Genomic DNA, 22,894 nt, shown 5'->3' with positions numbered 1-22,894 from the left:
AAGAGTACCATGCTCCCATCTCTGAGACATTCCAAGTACTGAAATCCTCATTCAGGGTCAGCCTCTGGTACTGCTCACTGAGGGAGAGCAAGGTGCTAGGCCTGCCTCTGTGACCCTCGAAGTTGCTCTGAGATACAGGTACTGGCAAGAAAAATCATTTGCATTCAATTTGCATACAGCTGCTGAAAAAAGCCAGACTCCCCACCACTTCAAAAGTGCATTGTTTCAGCCCTTGAAAAGAGCCTTCCTACACACACCCATCCCCCAATCTCCCTCATGCAGAGACCCTGACTGGGGCTCAATTCCCTGCACCATCCCTTTGAAGAAAGGAATTCCCACTCCTGGCTCAGCCCCTACAGCAGGATTCACCTTGAACTGCAATACGACTCTGTCTGGACCACAGTTTCCCAGTGGGACAGTCTTTGCCCAAGGTCACGTGAAGATGACCAACATAGGGTAGGCAAAGCTCTCCACCAGTCAGGACCTACCAGGACAGCTGACCCTGGAGTGCATCTGTGCCATCCCAGGGAGCTTTTGGGAGCCCTCTCTCCTCTGGGTTGCCTTCCTCCCCTGCAGTCTCTCAACCCACCCCTCCCTACCACCCATCCCAAGTCTCTATTCAGGATCCAGGCAGCTCTTATACAGTTGCCAGGTGTAGGCCCATCACCCAGGAGAAGGCTAGAAAGGCTAGTCTTCTAGGTAGAGGTTTCAGAGGTTCTCTGCAGATTGGAACCCCAGAGGAGGCTGATCTGCAGAGTTACAGGGATAGCTTAGGACTGGAGGTCTACCCTAAGGCAATCCGCTTTCTTGCCTAACATACCCTTTCTACATTTTAGTGACACAATCATTTCCTGAGGAACCAGCCATCTTCTGGAGAAACCGTCTGTCTTGGCTGGCCCTGCTTACATGTGCCTAAATCCTGCCCTGTGGGTAAAAAGAGCCCATACACATGCAAGTCTGCAAACACACGTGTCCACATACAACACCCATGTTCTCATATACACAGTGTCTACCTAAACATATTTGACTGCAGCATGCTTACAAGCACATGTGACTGGGGCCATGGAAACACACATAGGTGCACATGAGACACACATGGGTGCACACACAGGTCCCCACATCAGTCACACATAAGCCCACTGTCATCCTACACTCAGCTTGGACCTGTTCTCCAGGAGGTGAGGGGCGCCTGAGCACCCATTGTCTCAGAACCAGCCTCTCCCTTTGAGGCCCCAGGGTCCACCCTGTGAGTGGGCTACTGTGGGGACAGAACAGGGTGGCAGTGACACTCACCAACGCTGGCTCTGTCAGGAGTGGCTGAACTCAGGCTTTAGGGAGGAGATATGAGCCTGCCTTCACCTTCCCACCCTGGAGGCCTTTGTGAATGGATGAGGCCATATTGACTTCCCCTCCATCCTTCTGCTCAGGAGGCAAACATCTGTTTAGCCACTTCTATTAGGCATCAAGGGCACATCTGATCCTGTCCATGTAGCACAGAACACGGGAGGTGGGAACAAAGCAGGCTTCCCAGCCAACCTGACTGAGCAGAAGGCTTCCACATCAGTACCACTCCCTCAGTCACCGACCAGTCAGGAGCCCACAAGCCAAGCAACGAGCATAGGCAAGGACTGGCTGTCCTGGACGATGGGAGAAGATTCAACATGGTAGGCACTGAATCTGCTGACACCCCAGCTTCAGGAGCAACTCTGCCAGGCCCCCCTTTGCCTGTGGTGCAGACCCTCTCAGGCTGGGCTCATCATTCGGCCATGGCAATACTGAAAAGGAACTCCGGGGTGTTCAGATAGCACAGACATGAGTCTTGTCGCATACAGTCTGAAGGGAGGGGCCCAGGAAAGCAGAGCCCGCTGATATGGGGCAGTACTCTCGTTCCCTGCACTGGGACTCTAATATTATTAAATATAGGATGATTAGCTCAAGTGTTTGCCTAGGGTTATTTTCCTCCTCGGCATTCTCCCAGGGAAGGCACATCAGGTGAACCTCTCTGGGGACCTCTTCAAGACAGAAAAGTGCCCCCCAGTCTAAGATGGCTGAATTCAGACAGGTCACCTCCCTGAACCCCATGCCCACCCCGCACAAGCTGTCTTTCGCAGTGCCTGGAGACACAATTCACATTTACATTTCTCAGCAGTCTGGGAGAGAATCTATAATAATCTGATCACCAAAATGAGATTCTCCAATGTTCTTTCTATACCCAGGGACGCCACACACCGCCCAGCCTCAGCAAAATCCAGTTGCTGTTTATTTAACCTGCTCAGCCTCCAAATTAAAAGAGAGCCTCATAAGCCCCCAACACTTAACACTCCCACCACACTGCACATAGGAGCACTCAGCTCCCAACCCTTCCAAGGAGCTGCCTGCCTGCAATCTCCCTGGGGTGCCACCTGCCGTTCCTGGACCCCACACTTACAAGAGGGAGTGCCCAAGAGCGCCATGAAAGTAGTCAGGAAGAAGGAAGTCTCACCCCACGCTCTCTGACCAAAATGTTCCTGGGAAGAGGCCTGATCCATGGGGTTTCAAGCCCCAACGGCTTTCCCAACCCGCAGCCCAGGCACCCTCACTACCAAAGCTCAGGCACCATGGGACCTTTACCGCACCTGGTTTCCACATGCACACAGGCTCCGTCTTCCCACGCCCCTGCCCCTTAAGTAGAGATCGGGCTGTTTCTTCCTCCAGGAAACCTTCCTGGTTCCCAGAGTCAATGGAGAATTCCCTCCTTGGGCCTCTGCTGCCATGAACTCGGGAGGCCCCACACTGAGTGACACCCAACAAAAGTATGAGGCACGTTGGGCTTGTTTTATCTGATTCTGAGACGAAAATGGACAAAGAAACAGCCGTAGAACGACGATGTGCTCAGAGTAGACAGAAAGTGGGGCCAGAACTGGCTAAAATCTACAAGGCCACTGAGCAGCACATAGTGCTCTCCACAGCTGCACAAAGATGACAGTGACAGTTCTCACCCTACTGGCAGTTCAAAGGTCTGGGGGGGTCATGATTCAGGCTTAGCCAGCAGAGCTTCCTCCAACAGTACAAGCAGAGCCACCTCAAGCAGTACCCCATTCAGTACCCAGCAGTCTCCTTAAACAGTCCATGCTCGGTACCCAGAACTCCCGTACCAGCAGAGCCCGCTCACAAAGCCCCAAGTTCATTATTCAGCCTTCCTCTACCTAGCTTAGCATTCTCTCATTCTTCAGACCTTCCCTTGGAAGCACATGGCCTTGAAGGGCGGATTTGAAGGGTCCTACTTGCTACCACTCCTGCTGAACAAAGCTCCTCAAAACTGGTATCAGACAGACAAGGCATCCATCCCTGGTAGTCATCCCGTCACTCACCCTGTACCTGGGCCAGATGGCTCCCAGAAATCCTTATCACTCAGCCCATCTTCCAGGACACAAGGCCAGTTACCTGATGGGCCTGCTAAGGACCACAGCAGGGGTCTCAGCTTCCTGAGGCCAGGCATCATGTTCAGATCTATGCTGTCTCTCCGGTCAAAGCTTATTAAGCTCTGAGTAACAGCTCTCACCCTGCTGGCAGGTGGAAGGTCTTAGGTACTTGATACCACTGTGTTTCAGTTCCAGGATGCCCCTCTTGGGTTCATGCAACAAACTGGCTTACAAGTTTCCTTTCTCATGTGAGTGTCCTTGACTTTGACTTCCTGCTAGCGATTAAAGAATGTTCCTCTTTTCCTGACTTCTAAAAAAAAAAAAAATTCTCAAAGTTGGCAGCTTGCACTTGAAAGTCAGGCACGAACTTTTGAGATTCCCCAGATCGGAGGCATTCGTGGTAGGCCATGTGATTTCTACTGGTTCACCTTCCTTCGTGGGTTCACAACTGTGGGGGCTGCTTAGCCTGGAGGCATTGCTGGTAAGCTGCGTTTGTAAAGAAACTCGTCCATTTCCCCCTCAGTCTCTCAATTTGTCAGGATGGTTATTCTTAGGACTCTCTTACTATCTCAGAAGGAATGCTCTCCAGTCTCCTGGATCAACCCTTCTAGTCATCTGCCTCTACTGGGCTTCGCAAAGAAAAAGTTCTGCTGGACACAGCCTACATCAACTTGAATAAAGAGAAAACTGGAGGCGGCCCCTCCAGGTTTAGGAGCTCCTGGTCCCTTTGGGTTCTGTAGGCTCTCTGTCCTTTCACTTTTAAAACTGTCTTCTTACTCTTAGCACAACTGTTCTCAGCTTTTTTTTTTTTTTTTGTAGCACACACAAAAAAAAGTCTTAAGATTATAGACTTCCTATGTGATACCCTGAGCATCTTGCTATGCGAACAGGCTGAGCCTCCCTAATTTGAAAATTGCAAACCCCAAAAAACGCTCCAAATACTGTAACCTTCGGAGTGCTGGCACGATGCTCACTTTGAAGGCTCTTCGGGTCTGCTTGCTCAGAGCCAATTCTGCACCCAGACTTTCTTTTGCCTGGCACTGGGCCTGCACATCTGTTCCTACTTTTTCACCCGCAACGTTTCCCGTTCTTTCGATGTGTCGTACCTACCGATTACAAACAGCAAAGTCGTACTTCCCTCTCAGGTTTCACAGTTCTTGGCTGTCGATTGGGATTTTGAAAAACTCTACCTGGCGTTTATTTTGTTGCCTGGACAGCTCTGACAGCTTACCTACTACAAAGGCTTATTTTCTATTTGTTCTTCCTTTTAAAGAGAAAATCCTATTTCTCTTTTCATTCTTTATCTTCTTTCAGCTCAGTGAAGATTCTTGCTTCCTTCATCGTACTGATTCCATTTCTACTGTCTTGGGAGTTCGGGGTTCTGACATTATTTCAGCATCTGGCTTTGCCTTGGAGCTTTTATTTCATCCTGCTTCTCCCAGACTCCTTGTGTGTGCTTCTATGACATTTTGTCCCCTACATAGATTTCTGTAATAATGATCAAGATACAGATGTGCCCATAAGCACCAGAGGCACCCTCAGCAGACCCTTCACAACCCCCCACCCCACCCCACCACCCAAATGCGGCGAGCAGCTGGCCCAGTCCCCACCTCTACAATTTAATTGCTCTTTTGAGTGAGACCTGCATCTTCTCCTTTATCCCGGGTGATTCCATCCTATGGAAAGCACACGGTCTGTGTATGTACCCACTGAAGGACATCCTCTTTGTTTCTGACTTGAGGCGATTACAAATGAGGATGCTGTGTGCAAGCTTTTATGTGACCACCAGAATTTACTTCTCTCTGACAGATGCCCTGAAGTGCAACTGTTGTTTGCAAAGTGCTTTGCTATCTTGTCCCCCAGCAGAACCCCCTCCCCCAACCTCTGCTCAGCCCCTTGCAATACACAATTGATTTCGCCAGAGCAGTATGGGTCACTGTAGCTTTTGTTTGTGTCTCATGCTGGCTGGCAGTGTTGATCGGCTCTGTGTGTGCTCTGTCTGTCCTCTTTGTTGAAGTACTTGATTGAGGCCTTTGTGTATAATCTGCTGGTTTTATTGACTTGTTTGTTTAGCTTGCCATTGAATCTAGAGAACTCTTTACATATGTGAGTTCAAGTTCTCTGCCAGATGTGTGATTTGTACATAAAACATAAAATTAAAAAAAAAAAACAAACAAAACCTATGGCCTCTCTTTTCATCCTTTTAACTGGCTCTTGTGGTTCTGAATTCTGAAGGGACCTTGGAGATTTTTTTTTAATCATGAAAGTTTATTAATGAAGGCTAATATTAATCAATATTTAATTTCTCTTCAAATCTATAGAGCTTGGGGTATTTAAAATTCTTCCCAATTAATATTCCACCATGGTTCTGTGGTTATTCTTAAACTATAACCCCACACATAGGCACTCTTGTTGTCGCAAGCTTTTCCCCGTTTGGTACATGAGCTGCCTCACACAGACCCCCTGGGTACTCTGACCCACACCCCAACTCTTCCCTTTGGGGAACCTCTGTTCATGCCAAAGCCCGTATTTTGGAGAAAGTCCTTTCAAAATGCCTCTTGGTGGTAAGTGTTCGGTTTTCTCTTTGAATTTCTGTTTCGTCTTTGCCCTTGGAGACAAGCTTTGGGGGTGCAGCTTTCAAGTTGTCAGGACTCCTGCCAGTTCTCCTGCAAGGCAGCTTCTTCCTGGCTCACGCCCTTCCTTGTCCTTTTCATCCTTTAGATGCTCGGTATCACTGGGGCTCTCTGATGTAGGGGCTTGGTGTCTGCGGTTCTGAATCACATTCGACACCCCATCTCTACTCACTGTTTCTCCTCCATCCATGAAGCAGACACCAGGTTCCTAACTCACTCCCACACCCTCCATCTCTGTCAGCTTTTGTCCCTGCTATGCCCCATCCCTTTCTGAGATTATAACCTAGAACACCATTGTGTGCTAGACAAGTGGTCTAATATAGAGCCATATCCATAGCCTGATTTACTTTTTGAGATATGGTCTCACTCCATAGCCCAGGCTGGCTTTGAACTTGTGAGCCTCCAACCTCCCCCAGAGTAGCTGAGCTTACAGGCCTGTACCACCAGGCATATAGATTCTGTAAGTTCTTTAGGCATCTGTCCACTGGCTTTTTGCTTATTCATATATAGTTTAATTCACTCGTTCTGGTTTGAGTATAGAGTATCCTTCAAAGATTCATGTTCAAAACTTGTTCCCTAGGGCGGTGCTTCATTGCAATGCTGAGGACGTAAGGACAAATGGGAGATCCTTATACACCTGGAAATGTGCTCCCAAAGGAGGGTGATCCTTCTTCTTCCTCATGGCTTCCGGGCTGATGAAGCAAATGGTGTTGCTGTCACATAGTCTGCTGTGATATGCTACCTTCACAGAGACCCAGAACCACACAGGATAACCGGATTTGACCAAAGCCAGAACAATCCCTGTTATCTTTGTAATAGGCATCCTGGTAAATCAATAGCAACCTGCCCCACATCTTCACATCCCACCCATTCAGATCAAAGCCATACTGGCTTTCTGGACATACCTAGCTACAGCTATCACCAGCTACTGCTTGGCTGTTGTGATTTTTATTTATTTATTTTTTTGAAACTATTTCAGAGAATTGTTACGGTCTGATTAACCACAGGGGCTAAATTCTGGGGTTGAATGGTCATTTATTTGTTTTTGCTGTCAGATCTTCCTCTGTTACATCCACCCGGTGGCCTGGCCCATCATGGGGGTCGCTTGGGGCTCATAGAGTCCCCTGCAGACTTACCTGTGTCTACTTTTATATGCTACCCATCAGCACTTCTGACAGGGAAAGAGCAAAGGATGGAGGTAGGGTCTGGGCTCTCATCCTCACCAGTCAAGCTGCAATTGCTTGAAAGCTCCTTCCTCGGTATTAAGCAGTGTGCTGAGTGTTCCTTCAGACCCTCTGATGTCATGCAGCAAGCCAGACCACCCAAGTTCCCCCTTCTTGATGACCTGGGACAAGGGATAGGGGAGTCTGCTCATCAGAGTCAGAACGATGGAGAGTATAGAAAATACCTCATATACTTGGCCAGCCAGCATGGGGACAAGCCTGGCCTTGGGACCCAGAAATCAAACTATCTCAATTTTAGATGCCACCTCACCCCTCTGCTCTGTCAAGAGGGGTGCTTGGTGAGGTGATGGGATCTCCTGGCTCTGAAGGAATCCCTTCCAGCCAGCCTCTTCTGGCACACACTGCAGACTTTGTTAGGCCTTACACAGACTGTCAGGAACTGCCATCAGCTGACGAGCTCACTGACCCCCTCTAAGCTGTCCAGAGTCTGAGCCCTCTCTGTCTTTGTTCCACTAGGGCCTTCCTTTCCTAAGGTAGCCAAGGCTGCCAGGAACTCTCTAGAAACCCTCTAGTTAGCCTCTAGCTACTCCTTCAGGCTACTTCTCCTGTCCTCCTGCCTTCTTTTGATGACCACTTCTGTGTTATCTGTAAGGTATTTAGAACTCTGCCTGTACTCTCTCCCTCCTCAGCACTGACTCCCAAGAAGTTGACAGTAAGCAGCAAGCCAGGCAGACCCTCTTAACCTATATGACATACTTACCTGGCCCCTCTAAGGTATCTTTGGCATACCTCAGCTAGAACTCCATCAGGCAGCTAAAATAATCTATCCCATATTCTCTGAGGATGCCTTCAAACACTCAGACTTGGTTACTCTGGTTAGGCAGACACACACACACAGAGAGAGAGAGAGAGACACACACACACAGACACACCTACCTTTTCCTTCCCAGCAAGGTCTGGGCCAGGCCTCCCCACTCTCAGGTGGAGCAATATCTGGTCCAGGTCTGAGTCTGAAGATAGTGTCCCTGTACACACTTGGTCTTATCACCACAAATGCACCTGTGCTAGAGGTCAGGTCAAAGACGGTTCCTCTGGTGCTGACCAGGCTCTCAGCAGCGACTGAAAGGAGCCCTGGCTCAGAGGGCAGGCAGACAGGTATTCTGTTTCTGCTAGGAGCCTGTTCCCCAGCACTAGAACACCCATGAAGAGCCATTTCCCCCAGATCTCCCCTTGTTCCAAGTTGATTCCGACTCCTCCTTCCCCATCATCCGAGGAAGTCACTCACTTTCTCCAAAATTCCTGTTCTGGCCTTGTTGAACCATCTTTTCTTCAGGGAGGCACACCCAACCCTCTAGACCACACGGGGCCCAGCTCTGTCAGTTCCCCAAGTTTGGCAGATTGCTGGGCACCTAGCCCAGCATGTCTCTTTCCCTTTAGTAACAAAATCCCTACTGGGGGCTAAAAATATGAACTATTTCCCAGCTTCCACGGCAGCTAAGTGTGACATCCAATTTGCAGCCAATTGGATTGAGAAGCAAACAGACATCCTTCTGGAGTGGGCATGCCTCGTCTTCATGCCATCCCCACTTCCCGGCTACTCAGAACACCAGTGTGGTGGCGACAGTCCCACAGACATCTTGGACCAATAAGAACTACGGTGGATGGCATAGCGGAAGCCACCTGAACCTCGGTGGCTTGCTGGCTCGCTGTCAGCTGTGACTCTCGGCCTTCACATTTCTTTCACGTGAAGGTCATCACGCCACCCCTGACACAAACTGAATTTTCTGTCGAGAGCAGTTGGCTGTTTTACTGGCTAAACAGTATTTACCACATAGGCACTTGCTTGCTTAGAATGTGTTTTCTGCAGCATGCTGTAAACTCAGGGTGGGGGAGGTAGTGTAGGGGTGCTGATCTGTTCTGGTCACCTGCATCCTCAACACCTAATACACGCGACACAAAACAGGGGATGCTCCCAAAGACAAAAAAGATCCAGCTCAGGGTAGGCTCCATGTGTTTAAGGACAGGGTTTTGTATGACCAGGACTAGGGTTCAGTGTGAGCAGGGTCAGTATGTAACCAAAACCAGAGTTGTGTATGAGTGGAACTGGGCCTGTTTGATCAGTATGTGAGCAGGTGTGGGGCATACTATCTAGCTGGAACTACAGCTTAGTGTATAATCATGGTGGGAGCAGCATCCAAACTCAGTATTGACAGGATTAGGGCTCTGCTGGAACTAGAGTAGGGCCCAAAAAAATCCCTAACACTGGAAACTGATATTTCCAGGAGGGGCAAATGTTAGGTACACTGGCATTTTCAGGGTCCAGAACCTAAAATGTGGACCTCCCTCCCCTAGAAATTTCTCAGAGTTGGTGGCACTGAGATAGACCTCTGGGATTCACAGGACAGGACAGCAGGCTCTCCTTCCTGAGAGGGGACTCTTATTACAGGTGGAACAACCATGTACCAGGGCAGTGGCGAGATAGGAAAGCCAGGCGCTGGGTCAAGGCCAGCAGAATGTATGGCCGTAAAGACTAGGTTTTTCTTGACAAAAATCATGGGCACTGCTCACCCATGTGACATGCAAATAAACAGAAAGCTTCCATCCACATCAAGACACCAACCACGATGCTATCCCACCCAGGCCAGCATGGCTTCTGACCTCCTCCATAGGGGATCCAGGCAAACCATGGTCTGGTGGCCAGACCTGGCTCCCAAAGGCTACCGAACTTATGATGCTATGGCCTGTGCCCCACCAACTGGAACCGGAAGCATGGAGCCTGGGGAAAACAGAGGAAGGTCTGAGACCAGAAGACCTAGCTGCCAGTGCTAGAAGACAAGAGGCAGAGACATTCACCACCCACCGGGCAAGGGCCAGTCTCCACGTCTCATTTACTGAGAGCACTGCTGTGTGGCTTCTGCTGTTCTTTTGTGCTATTATGAGAATATATTTTACAGGAAAAGTCAGGTACAAAACGGTAGCACACAGCACACAAGGCTGAATGCAGTGCACAGAGATGACACAGAATGGAAGGCTGATGTACAAGAACCCAGGCCTCCTGGTTCACCTGAATATTAGAGTAAAGGCCTCAAGGAGGGCCACTCCACATCCACTGAGGTCTGCAGGGAAATACCCTACAGTGGCTCAGGCCACTGGCACTGGCTGTTTGGAACAGTGGGGATGGGGCGGGGTGGGGGGTGGGGGTCAGGTTCACCATCTTTCTGCCTCCTCCATGAGATTATCCCTGAGTATATCCTGGTGCTACAGGCTTGTGTAAACCTCTTTCCAGTAGAATGCAGGGGTGGAGACTGGAGCAGAAGGTCAGGAGAGAAGGGCACTATGGGGAAGTGTCTCCTGTCAACCCTCAACCTTCCAGCCTCTAGGATCTCAGTTGTCCTGGCTCTCTAGAGGTCTGGTCATGTCATCTTTTTCCAGCCAGGTGCTGAGGAGGGACTGAAGCCCCTCTTCCAACCTACATATCCTCTTTCACCTTTAGGATCTGTGAGAAGACCTCCAGACACAGGTGGGTACTCCAGGGACATCGGGTGGGTCTCTGTGCTGTTCTACCAGCTGGGACGTTGTATGCGACAGAGGACGAAGCTTCCTAAGCAAAGCATTCTGCCACCAAGTGCTCAAGGGTTTGGTTGAGGGCTTGACACCATCAGTCAGCCACTGGTTTTGCTTGGTCAGCTGCTACAGCAGCTGCTTTTGCTGGGCCATCAGTGTGTTCCATTGCTGGGACCAGCTGGCCAGGAGGGTGTCCTGCAGCCTGTGAAAGTCCACCAGCTGTTGCTTAAAGGTGGAGGGCTCAGCTGCTGTTTCTGGGGTCCTTCCAAAGGGCAGAGAGAACAGGGAGGAGCCTGAAGGTCTCAATGCATGTGACCGCAGGGGATGCTGAGATTGGAGATGAAGGTGGGGAGAATGGGGACACGGATGCATGGAAGACTCCTCAGAAGTCCAGGGGCTCGAGTTCAGGTGGGCTGTCATCCACAGTCTGTACAGGTAGCCGAAGGCTGTTTAGGGGCCTCATCCTCCTGGATGGCTGGAAGGTTGGCAGAAAGAGACAGAAGCATCAGACTATGTGAGCCGCCACTAGGGAAATCCCAGTGGCAGTCTTATGAAAAGAACTTGGCAATGCAGCTGTTAGAAGGATGAGTAAACTAAGATCCTACGGGTGAAATGTTTGCTCTAGCGCCAGGACCAGACCACAGCTCCTCCAGCATCTTAGATTCCCCCACTGTCCACTCAGATGCCTGCTGTCTACCCACCTTGTCCAGTGATCTATCTGCTATCTTGTTTGCCCATCTCTCTGTAGACACCCACCCACACCCAACCCCCCCCCCACTTGTTGGCACACCAAGGCATGCCTCTGAGACGACCTGTGCTTCAGAGACTGAAGCAGGAAGCAACCAGGAGTGGGGCACTGTTCCCAGCGCAGCACCATCTCCGTGCCAGGGGATCTGAGCCTGGGAGCCCCTACTCTGTTGCCTGTTTCCAGGAGAAAAGAAAGAAGCCAGTGTTCCAAGGGCTCTGCACATAGGCCACAGGCCATAGGCAGATGGGTAGATTTAGTTGGCTGTGGCACACTCCATATTCAAACTCAGTATGTCTCTGGGGCTACCAGAGACCCAGCTCTACAGCTACCAGCTTCCCATGCAGTCCTGGAGGACACTGGTGGGCATGCTTTGCCCTGCCCCATGGCGATGCTCAGGTGAGCAAGAGGAGTGATCTGTACAGGGACATGACTGGGTGACAGTCTCACAGTTCATCAGTCAGGGTTTTACCCATCCCAGGCACAGGTTGCTTTCAAAGGGCCCCAGACACCTCTGCCCCGATGTTGCATCATGGCTCTGAGAGACATACTTGATCATTTGGGTCACAGGTCCTCCCCTCCCCAGACACAGGAAGATAGCAGGTGCTCTACGTGGCCACTTCGGGGAACATGCATCCCAGGAGACCTAGGCACTCTGCCAGCTCACAGCCTCAGTCTTCAGCCCTTAAAGCCTGGTACTACCCAATACCCAGGCTGGTTCTAATCTCAAGGTTTATGGTTGGCACAGGGTATCTGGGCCTCCAATGTAATGTCCCATCCTATCATGGGACTTGGGACCCATTTACTTCTTCTTGCCTCCAACTCTCTGTCAGTAAATCAACAAATTCAGAAAGCTGTCAGTAATATGGCAGCTATTCACACGAGGAGCCCAGGGCATCAGGGACCACTACTCAGCTATATATTCCCTGATAGGAGTGAGCCCAAGGCATGAGGGAACACCAGTGTGATGCCCTGTGTACCAGTATCTCCAACTCCTGGTGGGGCGGGGACTGAAGTTGGGCTTGCACAGTTTGGTACAGGAGTAAGTGCCTGGTAGTGGGACTGCCTCTGCTGGCTCTGAGCTGAAGCTCTGTAGGTATGTGATCTTGTTGCTGGACTCTGAAAAGATACCAGAAACGGAGTGGGGTCCTCTGCTGCTCAGGTGCCTGATGCCTACCGTGCTGGGGCTTTGGGCCAGCAGCTCTTTCTCCACCTACCTGGCCTTTAGCTATTTCTCCCTTCCTTCCACCAGCCCACCGGGACTGGGAGGCATCTGGGGGTAGACAAGCTATCCTGTATTGTACATCTCCCAGCCATTATGATGAACTCAAAGTAGCAATGACTGGAATCCCACTGGAAGCCCACAGTGGGCAACAGTGGAAACAGGTCTTGCTAGGAGTCTTCCTCGACTCCTGTAAGGAAAGGGAGATGTTAAAAGCTGGCAAACAGCTAGCTCTCTGGCTGGCAGGTAGCTCAGGTAAAGCAAGTACCCACCGATGGCATCTTCTAGCATCACCAAGGCCAAGTCCTCGATGATCTGCTACACATCCAGCATGTCACCCTGTAAAAACAGGAAGGAATCCTGATGGAAGTGGGGGTGCTATGGGAGCCTAGGTCCATAAAATAGAGCAAGCCCGGAGCCATCTAGCACCTAAAACTCAGGAAAAGGTCCTCTTCCTATTAGGGGTGCTTGAGGCCCAGAAGGGGTAGGTGGGCTGGTGCCTACACACTCAGATCCCGGTCCATAGGTATTCACTGGGAACCTCTATGCATGCAGAGATCCTAGGACCTACCCAGCCCAGTTGTAGTTAGAGCAAAAGAGAGGATTCTCAGCACCACCTTCAGGGAGCCTAAAAGCTATCGATGGCCCAGAATGTCCCTGTCTCCTATAGAGTCATCCCTCTAGTGATGGGCCCTGTTGCTAAGGGCTCCCTGATAGAAGGCTCTGCCTTCTCTCTGTGTATAAATAATGGTCACTCTGGTGCTGCTGAGCCAATCTAAGAGATGGTGGACAGGAAGGTGTATGACGGGTGGAGTGATGAACAGGGAGCAGATAGAGACTCGCAGGTAGGTAGGAAGTGTGAGCAGGTAAGCCTGTGGGAGTCGGGGGAGGTGGTGTGAGTGGCTGAAGAGTAAGTAGTGGGTGTTGGGTTGGGAGTAGCAGCCCTACTTCTATCCAGGCACAAAGTAGTCCTATGAAGCTAGAGAACCGTGCAAGGAACAGAAAGCTGTGCCAGGAAGATTCTGGGTTCCTCATGCCAGCTTGCCATCTGGTCTCTCCCATCCTCCACACTGCTAAACTTTATCTTAACTCTTTGTCCACTTAAGTAGCCAAGATATCCGTGAAGGACATGCCCACACTGCTGAGGACTACACCAGGGGCTGTGCTAGTGGCCAGGTACACACTGTCACTCCTACTCCTTAAGGGGTTCCGTGACCTCTCCAGCCTTTCAGGGACCGGAGGAGTAGGCCTCATACCTGTGCCTACTGCCCGGATGCTGTCCTTGCCCTAGTGCCACCCTGACACTGTGAGACCCTGGACAAGCCAGTCTCCTGGGAGTCATGTCTGCTCCCTTATTCGGATAACGGCTGGGTACAAGCCCTGGCAAGGGACGCTCCTTACATCTGCTGAGGCAGGCACGGAGGAGTGCAGGTGGCCCCTGCCCTAGTACTCATAGCTCATCATGGAGCGAGGATTGATTTCCACCAGGGTCATTTCACCCCACCGCAAATATTACAGGGAAATTCATTTTCTTTTTAGGAGTGTTCTGGGAAATGAAGCAATTAGCATGATCTTAAACCGGCATGTACTATCAATTGCAATTCAATTACTGGGCTTAAATATGGTACAGGGCGGGCGGCTGCTCTCTGGAAACAAGCCATGGACAGGAAGGTAGTGAGGAACTCGGGGTGGGGTCTTGGCTCTGGTCAGCTCCCATTTACCCATGGTAGCCCATGGGGACACCAGCTGATGGGACAATCAGGTGCTGGCTGGTCAGCTTCTGGGTCCTTCTCAACATCTGGGAGTGGGATCCCAGCTCAGTACTGTCATGAGCCGAGTATTCCTAGCTCAGCTGGTCATGGACCAGGTTCTAACTCCATGGGCTCTAAGGTTCAACCCTGTCAGAGACCAGGCATTGATCTTCCACACCAGCCTTGGCCCTTGCTGCTGTCAGCCCAGTCCTAGAACACTATACCCAGGGACTCACTCATCTCCTTACATTGTGCTGCTCACGACTGCTCCACTCTACAGATAGACAGGATAACACAGGAGAGATTGTGCCAACATATAAAGCTATGCAATGTTGGAGCCAGGACCCAAACCCAAGTAGAGGCTAACTGAACCCCCAGGCATGAAGCTGGCCTTGACCCAAGGATAGTGATCTCCCCCAGGATAGAAACTGGGGGGAGGGGTGCTGCATGGATGGAGCTAGCATGCACACTACATCACTCCTTGCTTGTCTAGCTGCAGAGGGACACTGATGTCTGGGTTGTCTTGATGGACAGAATGGCTCTACCACAGCCTTGGCAGGAGGGCAAGAAGGCACCGCTGGTGTGACCAAGAACTCTGTGGAGCCCATGTTTCCCCACAGCTTAGTTTAGTGCCTGTACACAGGGCACTGCATGGTGATCCCTAGTTTAGGGCAGAGTTGACTCCTATCACCTGAGTTCCAGGTCAAAATAAGATACATCAATGGAGTATGGACAGCTTCCCTTCTAGGCGCTGGGTGAGACATTTTTGATACACAGTAGCCGAGGGGTTCTAAATTCACTGTAGTCAAACCATGGCCTCAGAGGGTTTCAGAAAGCCTGGGTCTTGGCTGCCTCTAACTGTGGCTAACCTGGGCATGACTATCCATCATGAGCTGCAGGTACCGTATCTAACTTCTAATATCCCAGTCAATTATACGATGGTATCTGTTAGAACCACAAGGGCAGAGGAGCTAGGGATAGCTGTCCCAGGTAGTAAGACTTATGCTGAACTCAGCAGAAGAGGCAACAAGGGATAGTGGTGTACCAATGGGATGAGCTTAGGCACATGGAAAGTAAATTCTTACCATAGATGAGGAGGAGGACAGAGACTTCCAGGGTCTCTGTGCAGCGAGGCCATTACAAAGAGGCAGAACTTTCTTATAGGTATCAGAGTCCACACTTAGCAAAAGGGAGGCCAAAACTACATGCAAATTCACATGCAAATTCAGTTTCACTCTCTGGCTTTTGGAATTCAAACAGATTTTGCACAGACACCTCTCTTTTCTAGATGCCTCTCTTTATAACATCTGGCTCACACCAGTGACCCCACAGTACCACGTGGCATATGGCTTGGCTGCAAGCACTGGAACAACTCAAGCCCTAAATCCTCTGGCCCTGGCTCTGATCCCTATCTGTCTGCGGGTACCTCTGCGGGTCTCACTGTCTTGTGAGTGGCATCCATTTTTGGGTAGAGAAACCACAACTTGAATAAAAGCAACCCCTGACCAGATATTGGGAGAGGAAGTGGCTCACTGCAGGCAACTTTCCTTCCCACAGACCATAAGCCCTTCCTTTCCATCAACTCATGTGCACCACAGACCAGGACCTCTTCCTCTCTTGTGATCAAAGGCCTTCCCAGTGCTGTTCAGAGAAAAGTGTTTGCTCCATACAAGCTAGACAATTTCGTGGTCTAAAAGCTGGAGACTGGGAGGCCACCCTTTCTCTGAAGACTGCCTTGGTAATACTGGGCACCAAAAGATGGGCCAGTGTGGCAGGCAGCCGCATGCTCTCTGCAGTTGCTGTGGAGGGAGTGGTACCATCTGCATCTTTGTGCCCTTCTTTGACAGCCATTGTTTGTGAAAGGGTGCAGAGCAGGAAGCAGTCTCACGGCGGCAGAATTAGGCAGGTACATCAGGGCTGGGATGTTGTACTAGGCCTGTCACTGATGCTGGACGTCAAACCCTGACAGAGCTCTGGGGTAGGCAGCTGCCACAGACCAGTGTCTCTCCCATCACTGGCTACTGGGAAGACCTCAGTTTCGGGTAGGATCCGACTTCCAGGCACACTGGGACATGTGCCGGACGTCTAGACTTGATTCTACCTCTCTGCAGGAGCTAGGCGAGAAGCCAGTTCCAGGCAGAAGTTGACCTACTGTCCTTTGGTGAAAGATAAGGTCAGGCCTGAAGAGAGGGAGTCTAAAAGCCCTGGGAGTCTATGCAGATCCCAGCCACCTAGGACAGAGCAGCCCTAGACAGTGTGCTGGAAAGTGCAGACAGCACAGCTTCTACCCCCAACATGAGCAGCAGAGAGTAGAAGCAAGGGACACTGGGAAAAAACCCAACTTAGTTAGTGTTTAAGTTGTGCAATTATTCCTTTTGATTGCTTCTAAAGCTAGAACTCATTAGAAGCTCACAGAACCTTGTTTCTCTTCTTTCTCTGGCACCAAGGAACTACTTCACTTAAGACATAATAAGATCTATTTCTCTCTCTCTCTCTCTCTCTCTTTCTCTCTCTCTCTCTCTCTCTCTCTCTCTCTCTCTCTGTGTGTGTGTGTGTGTGTACATGCAATGTATTCTCTTCACTTTAAGAAAAACAAAGTTCTATGACATTTTTCTTTGTCATAGAACTCCTCTTCTAATTGGGAGGTTGGCAACTGCTCCAGTCCACAGAATAGCCAGTTTCTGCTTACTTATGTGTTTATTTATGTGTTTATGTGTAGTTAGCACAGGCAGGACCAGCCTTACCTGTGGAGGGCTGTCTGTGCATGACAAGCACAGGGAAAGGTAGGGAATGCTCTCCCTGAGGCCTCCGAGGTCTTTCCCTTCTTTTATCTTCTCACTCAGTCCTCGAGCCTATCACGTAGCCATGGCAACAGAGCAGCTAGTATTCTCAGAGCCTACACCTAGGTCAGGTGACAAATGTTGGGGATCTCCATCAGGTGAGAGCTTGGTATGGGGAGCCTGGCACTCACAACAGCTGGCTCCAGCTGTCGTCATCATGTATGGCAGCACGCCGGCCGGCAGCAGCCTAGGGTGTGTTCATCTTAGCTCTCATAGGTCAGGATACACACCCTGAGGCAGAGGACGTATGTGGATCAGGACTCACTGGGAGCTGGGCTTTGTGGAATAGCTATTAGCATTCGGGCTCTGGAGTGATCCTCTTCTGAGACTGGACTAACCAAGATGCTCTGACAACATCATAGCTGGGATGGTTCTATCCTGAAGTCGGGCAGCCTGTGCTGGCTCCCAGCCTCACCAGCTGTGACCTGGCCTAGGCAACAGGACATCTCTGTCTTACTCTGATAATGTCACCACCTTGAGTGCTTACTCTCTTGGGATCCTGGTGTGAGCCGAGGTGCCTAAAAACACTGGCCATGAAGCCCCTTACTAAAGCAGCTCGTCCAAGAATCCCATCACATAAAGCCACATCCTCGCCTCCGCTCACAGTGGTCACTAGCTAACCACAGAGCCAGGAATGCAGCAACAGCTAGAATGGACCACACCACTGCCTCCAACTGGCTGCCTGACACATTCTAGTGGAGGGAGAGGGATAGCAGGAAGGTATCGAACTGGGTGCCAGAGAAGGCACTGAAGGGACTGTCTAAAGTGAGCATTCAGACAAGGTGCATGTTGCTCCAGCAGCAAGGCTGCAGGCAGTGGAGTCATGTGGTTGGGCAGGCACATAGGCTGTGAGGAGGTGATGGTGGAAGGAGAGGGGGAGAGAGGGATGGAGGGAAGAAGGGAAGGCACGAGGGAGGGATTCCAGCCTAATCCTCAGGATGTTTCCCCTACAGAGGAACATGGACAGTCCCTGATGGGGGCCTGCATTGAAATAATCTGGCAGAGATGCTGCGTGGCCTGCAATGCTAGAGTAGTCTCTCACCTAGCTGGGACCCAGCCTTGGGACCAAGCAGCACACGGGTCAGACCACACATGTGGAGTCCAGGCCCAGAGTCCCAGTGCTGCCTCGGCCACTAGCCAGCGGGGACCCAAGCTGCCAGGGTTCCATGGCACAGAGGCTCAGCCCTGCTCTATCTCTGACCAAGTGAAGGACTAGGACAGACTCCCCAGTAGACAGACAGATGCAGAGATGGCTTCTGACTAGGTAATAAAGGTGGCGACCTTCCTAGAGGCCAGCCAGCTGATTCCTCACCCTCCTGACCTGAAACAACAGCTGGAAACGAGGACCTAATGGGCCTTTTTCCTTCCACCAATAGGACCTCCCACTGCTAATGGCCCCACAAGGAGCACAGGGCAAATCAGGACGAGTTACACTACAGTTAGGCACCAATTGTCATCCTGACTTTCTTCAAACAATCTTAAATTAGGGGGAGGAAGACCCATCAAAGAATTAAAACCTTAGTTCTCGAGGAGAGACTAAATTTGGGGGCTCCCGAGTCAAGTTCCCACCTCTGCTTTGCAGAGGGTCTTTCTCTGTGTGTCTGTCTGTGCTTCCTTGACCGTCTAAATGCCTTTCTTCAATGGCTGATTTGCCTGCTTCTGTTTGCTGTAGTCTCCATTTCTCAATGTCACACTGGAACTTTTTCCTGCTTTTTAATTCCTAACTGGCAGAGAAAGCAAACCCCAACAAGACCTCTCGACAGTAATACGCCCTATAAATGTTGATGATGTTACAGTGCACAGCACAGGTAGCACACATCGTGGGTAGCATTCTCTGGGATCCTCACAGTCCTGCTGCTGGGCTGAAGGCCCTCCCTGTCAATCAGGGAAGTTTTGGTTGCTGTACCAACAAAGCAGACAGAGTGAGTCATGGTGAGCTTTGAAGCCTTGGAATTCTGAGCAGCCGGGGTTGGAAGTGTGAACAAGCCACGAGCCATGGGAAGCAGTGAGGAGGGGTCAACCGAAGTGAAGTTCTCATCAGCCTGTGTGTGTGTCTTCCCAGTCCAGGTACCAGACATAGAGAAAACAAGATTCAGCATGGCTCCAGCCTCTAGCCGTCTGCATCACTCTTGGTCACACAAGTCTTCCCACCAGAGGCCCCACAGGCCTCAGATCTCACAGCAGCCATCCCTGCAGGGCTCTATCCAAAGGCCTGCTGTGGAAATCCATGGCTCCCCCTAATGCCGCTGAGTTTGGGCCTAGCACACAAAGCATGGCAGCTCACAGCCTCCAAAGCCCCGACTGTTTCTCTCTCAGTATGTAGGTTGTTACAGGTAATGCAAAGCCCAAACACAGTAAGACTGCATCCCATCTCTAAGAAGCACTCTGTCCAGGGGCTGCAACTGGGGAAGGGGAGGTAGGTAGGCTGCATGGGTGAGGGGAGGCAGCTACAGAGGAGAGAGCAGTGGGGTTGGCAAGTGCCACACCAATGGTAGCTGCTAGCCAATGGATGTGGCAGAGGGATGGGGGTGGGGGGAGCCTAGGGCCTTGACCTCAGGGTGCTGGGTTCTTTTGCAAGGGAACTTTTAGGATGCAATGACTTCTGAGGGACAGAAGTGGGAACGAGGGAGAGAGAGAGAGTGAGTGCTCCAGAGGGATTAGGAGCCTGGGACAGAAGCTGCTGTGCTCCAGGGGTGCTCCAGCCTAGAAGTGGCACCAGGCAGAGCACTTGGACATGAGCAAGGTTACCAGTGAGAAGGGCTGAGTGCTGAGAAGACAGAAATAAGAGAACAGGGGAGGCTTTTGAGCCCATCTATCACATGGGTTCAGGTGTTTGAATCCTATCACCTGAGCATGAGATCCACAGATCTGACAGCATCCGACCTAGCAAGAGCCCGGAGGGCTCCTGTCCTAACCCAGCCCATCACAGCACAGAACACATGCCCCCATGCTCTTAGACAGCAGAAGGTACAGCTATCTCCCAGGGCTCTCTGCTCAGGTACCAAGGACATATGTCCCCAGACCAGGAATACAGAATATGGGGTATGCTAAATTCTGTAAAATGGGAATCTCTTTGACTCCCCCATATTAAGAAGCTCTAGGACTCTCACAGTAAAGGCCCCAGATCTACTTCAGAAAGTGATGGAATCAGATAAGGAGCCCTAGCCTGCTCCCTTAGGCTACAGGGCTGCTCATCCCCAGGATCCCTCCCTCACAGGCACGAGTCCTTTCAGGGACAGTAGCCTCTGTTGTCAGCAGCACCAGCCTCTGTGGGGTCTGTGAACGTTAGTGTTAGGAAGTGGCAAAGCTAGCAGATGCCAGGCCAGTCCTCTGACATCTAGGCCTGGCTCTCATCTAGGTGGTATTCTCAGGGGAACTACAGCAAGTCTAGGGGGGAAGGAGGTCCCAGGAGAAGAGGGCTCCCCACAGGCCACACCTTCTGCAATGGGTCTTTTTAGGTGACTTTTTTTTCTTAACCAGACATGTGACTGTCATGACCTTTTTCACCTTTTGATTGACAACCGTCTTCTTAGGCATATCCTCTCAATAGGCAGGTTTGTGCCAGAGTACCCATTTTAGAGATAAATGGAGAAAAGCTGCATGTGACTGGGCCTGGGACCTGTATCAGACTCCCACTTCCTCTGTGCAGGCAGGAAATAACAGTGCCCTGTCAGGTCAGCTCCTCAGGGACCAGTAAAGTTTTCCTGGGAATCCTATATGGTCAGGGCCTAAAGCTAGAGCTGCACTCCCCGCTTCGGGCTCAGGGTAACAAGCCACATCAGATCCAGGGTTTTATTCGTATACAAATATTACCTGTTGCCTCTGCCATGGCTATTGACATATTCATGAAGACAACACCATTTGGTCCTGTGGAGATCTGGGTAGGCAGGGTTGGAGATAGGAAGCTCCTCTTAGAGAAACAGCCTCCCTACCCCTTCTTCCAACCAAGCTCAGTAGCCTTGCCCCTACACCCCTTCTGTCTGCAGCACTCTCTGGGGTGGGTTCCACTCAGTGTCTAGGGCTTCCCAGTAATGTGTGTGGTATATCCAGCATCTTAGGTGTGTGCTGAAATTTGAATGTTTCACACACCTTCCTGATAAGAGTTCCAGGCAGGGAACCTGAAGCTACCCACATGCTGCCTGGCTTCAGTGGTTCTAGGCACCTTGATGCAAGGCCCTGCGACCCACTAACCCTTGCATTTTGCTTGTCTACAAAACCAGTGTCGTATGGACGACACGCTGCATTCTGGAACAGCTGAAGATGTATTCTGGCCCCATCTGGACCACAGATGCAGCCGCCATTTATTTTGTCTTACAGGATGATTCTGGAGAGCCAAGAATGGGAGGGATGTGAGGTACAGACATGGTTCCCACAAGATGCCCTGGACTCAGCTCTGCACAGCCCCTCAGAGCACCTAGCCCATAAACACCTTGGGAACCTGGGCTTCTATGGCTACCCATTCCAGGGGCTTCCCATGTCCCCAGGGGGCTTTGGGATCTGCATGGTTTAATGTCTTCAGAAGCCACCCAAGTAAAACTAGGACCCAAGAACCTTTTGTGGTCTGTCTTGTAGACTTGCCTCACAGCAAGGAAAGCAGACATAAAGATGGCCAGTCTTGTTGGCTGCTGTAATGTTCACTCCCAAGCTGTCTAAAAATCACCCAATAGCCAGTCCTCTCTGCATTAGACACCTGCAAGTTCACTCCCATTTGCAAAGGCATGAATCCCTTGCTCCTCTCCTCTCTTACTGATCCCAAGAGCTAAGTCACCAGGACCTGCTAAAAACTAGAGGGAGACAGACAACAAGGCTCGTGACATTGGTGTTTTGGGTTTTTTTTTTTTCCATTTTCAATGACCAGGGGCAGTGTGTGATGTGAGGAGGGTGGGACTCATGGCAGATGTCTCCAAGGATGACTGTCCCTGTCCCACTGGCCTTCCGATTGGCATTTGATGAGATTCTATATCTTATGTAGGGCCACCTCAGATAAGGAGCCTGTGCAGGAAAAGCGGAGCTACCTCCAGCCCACTTGAGGACCTCACGAAGCCTTAGAACTATAGAGGCCTGAGTGGGCTGTCTGGCAAGCCCAAGCCTGGTTCCCTGGTCTACAGATAGATCTACAAGCCAGATTCTATATCAATGGTCAGGCTCTAACCTCTCTCACTGGACTAATGCAGCAATCTCTAGAAAAGCCTCCTATTCTGCCATGTGCACTATACAAAAGCAGAGAGCATGGCACAGCCTCGGGCTGCCCGTGAGGTAGGAAGTGTTCCTGCCAATGAGAGACTGGAAATGCAGGCTGACCAAACCTCTAGCTGTGGGACCGCATCCTCAAATCCTTGCTACTCTATAAGGACTGGATTTCAACTCTCTTGGGACTTTCAGATGGCCAGAGGGACAGCTCCTAAGGTGTTCGGAGAGCGCTGGGGTCCTGAGAAATAAGCATTCCTTCACCAAGCTGAAGTAGGAGACACAACAGAGGCATAGTAGAGGTGAGCCTGAAGTAAGGGCACTAGATAGAGGGGCTTGTGCCTGGCCCTTCCAGGAAAGTGGGAGA

General features: G+C 50.8%; 1 long non-coding RNA gene across 2 annotated transcripts in view; it reads right to left on the bottom strand.

The window, feature by feature from the left end:
- The window catches only part of LOC115029417 (uncharacterized), a 52,377-nt gene extending 41,125 nt beyond the window's left edge, over positions 1 to 11,252 (bottom strand). The window contains exon 1 of one of the 2 annotated variants that reach the window (XR_015045543.1): positions 10,706 to 11,252. This is a non-coding gene — a long non-coding RNA (uncharacterized LOC115029417). Of the gene's footprint in view, positions 1 to 8,154; positions 10,342 to 10,705 lie in introns of those variants that run through there. The other variant, XR_003834976.2, reaches the window with a different exon arrangement.
- Between the last annotated feature and the right edge of the window lie 11,642 nt (positions 11,253 to 22,894).

The sequence above is a fragment of the Mus caroli genome, unplaced genomic scaffold, assembly GCF_978045245.1.
Source record: "Mus caroli unplaced genomic scaffold, Mus_caroli_1 scaffold_16, whole genome shotgun sequence".
Lineage (NCBI taxonomy): Eukaryota > Metazoa > Chordata > Mammalia > Rodentia > Muridae > Mus > Mus caroli.
The sequence above is the reverse complement of the archived record's forward strand: the minus strand, read 5'-3'. Positions and strand labels throughout refer to the sequence as shown.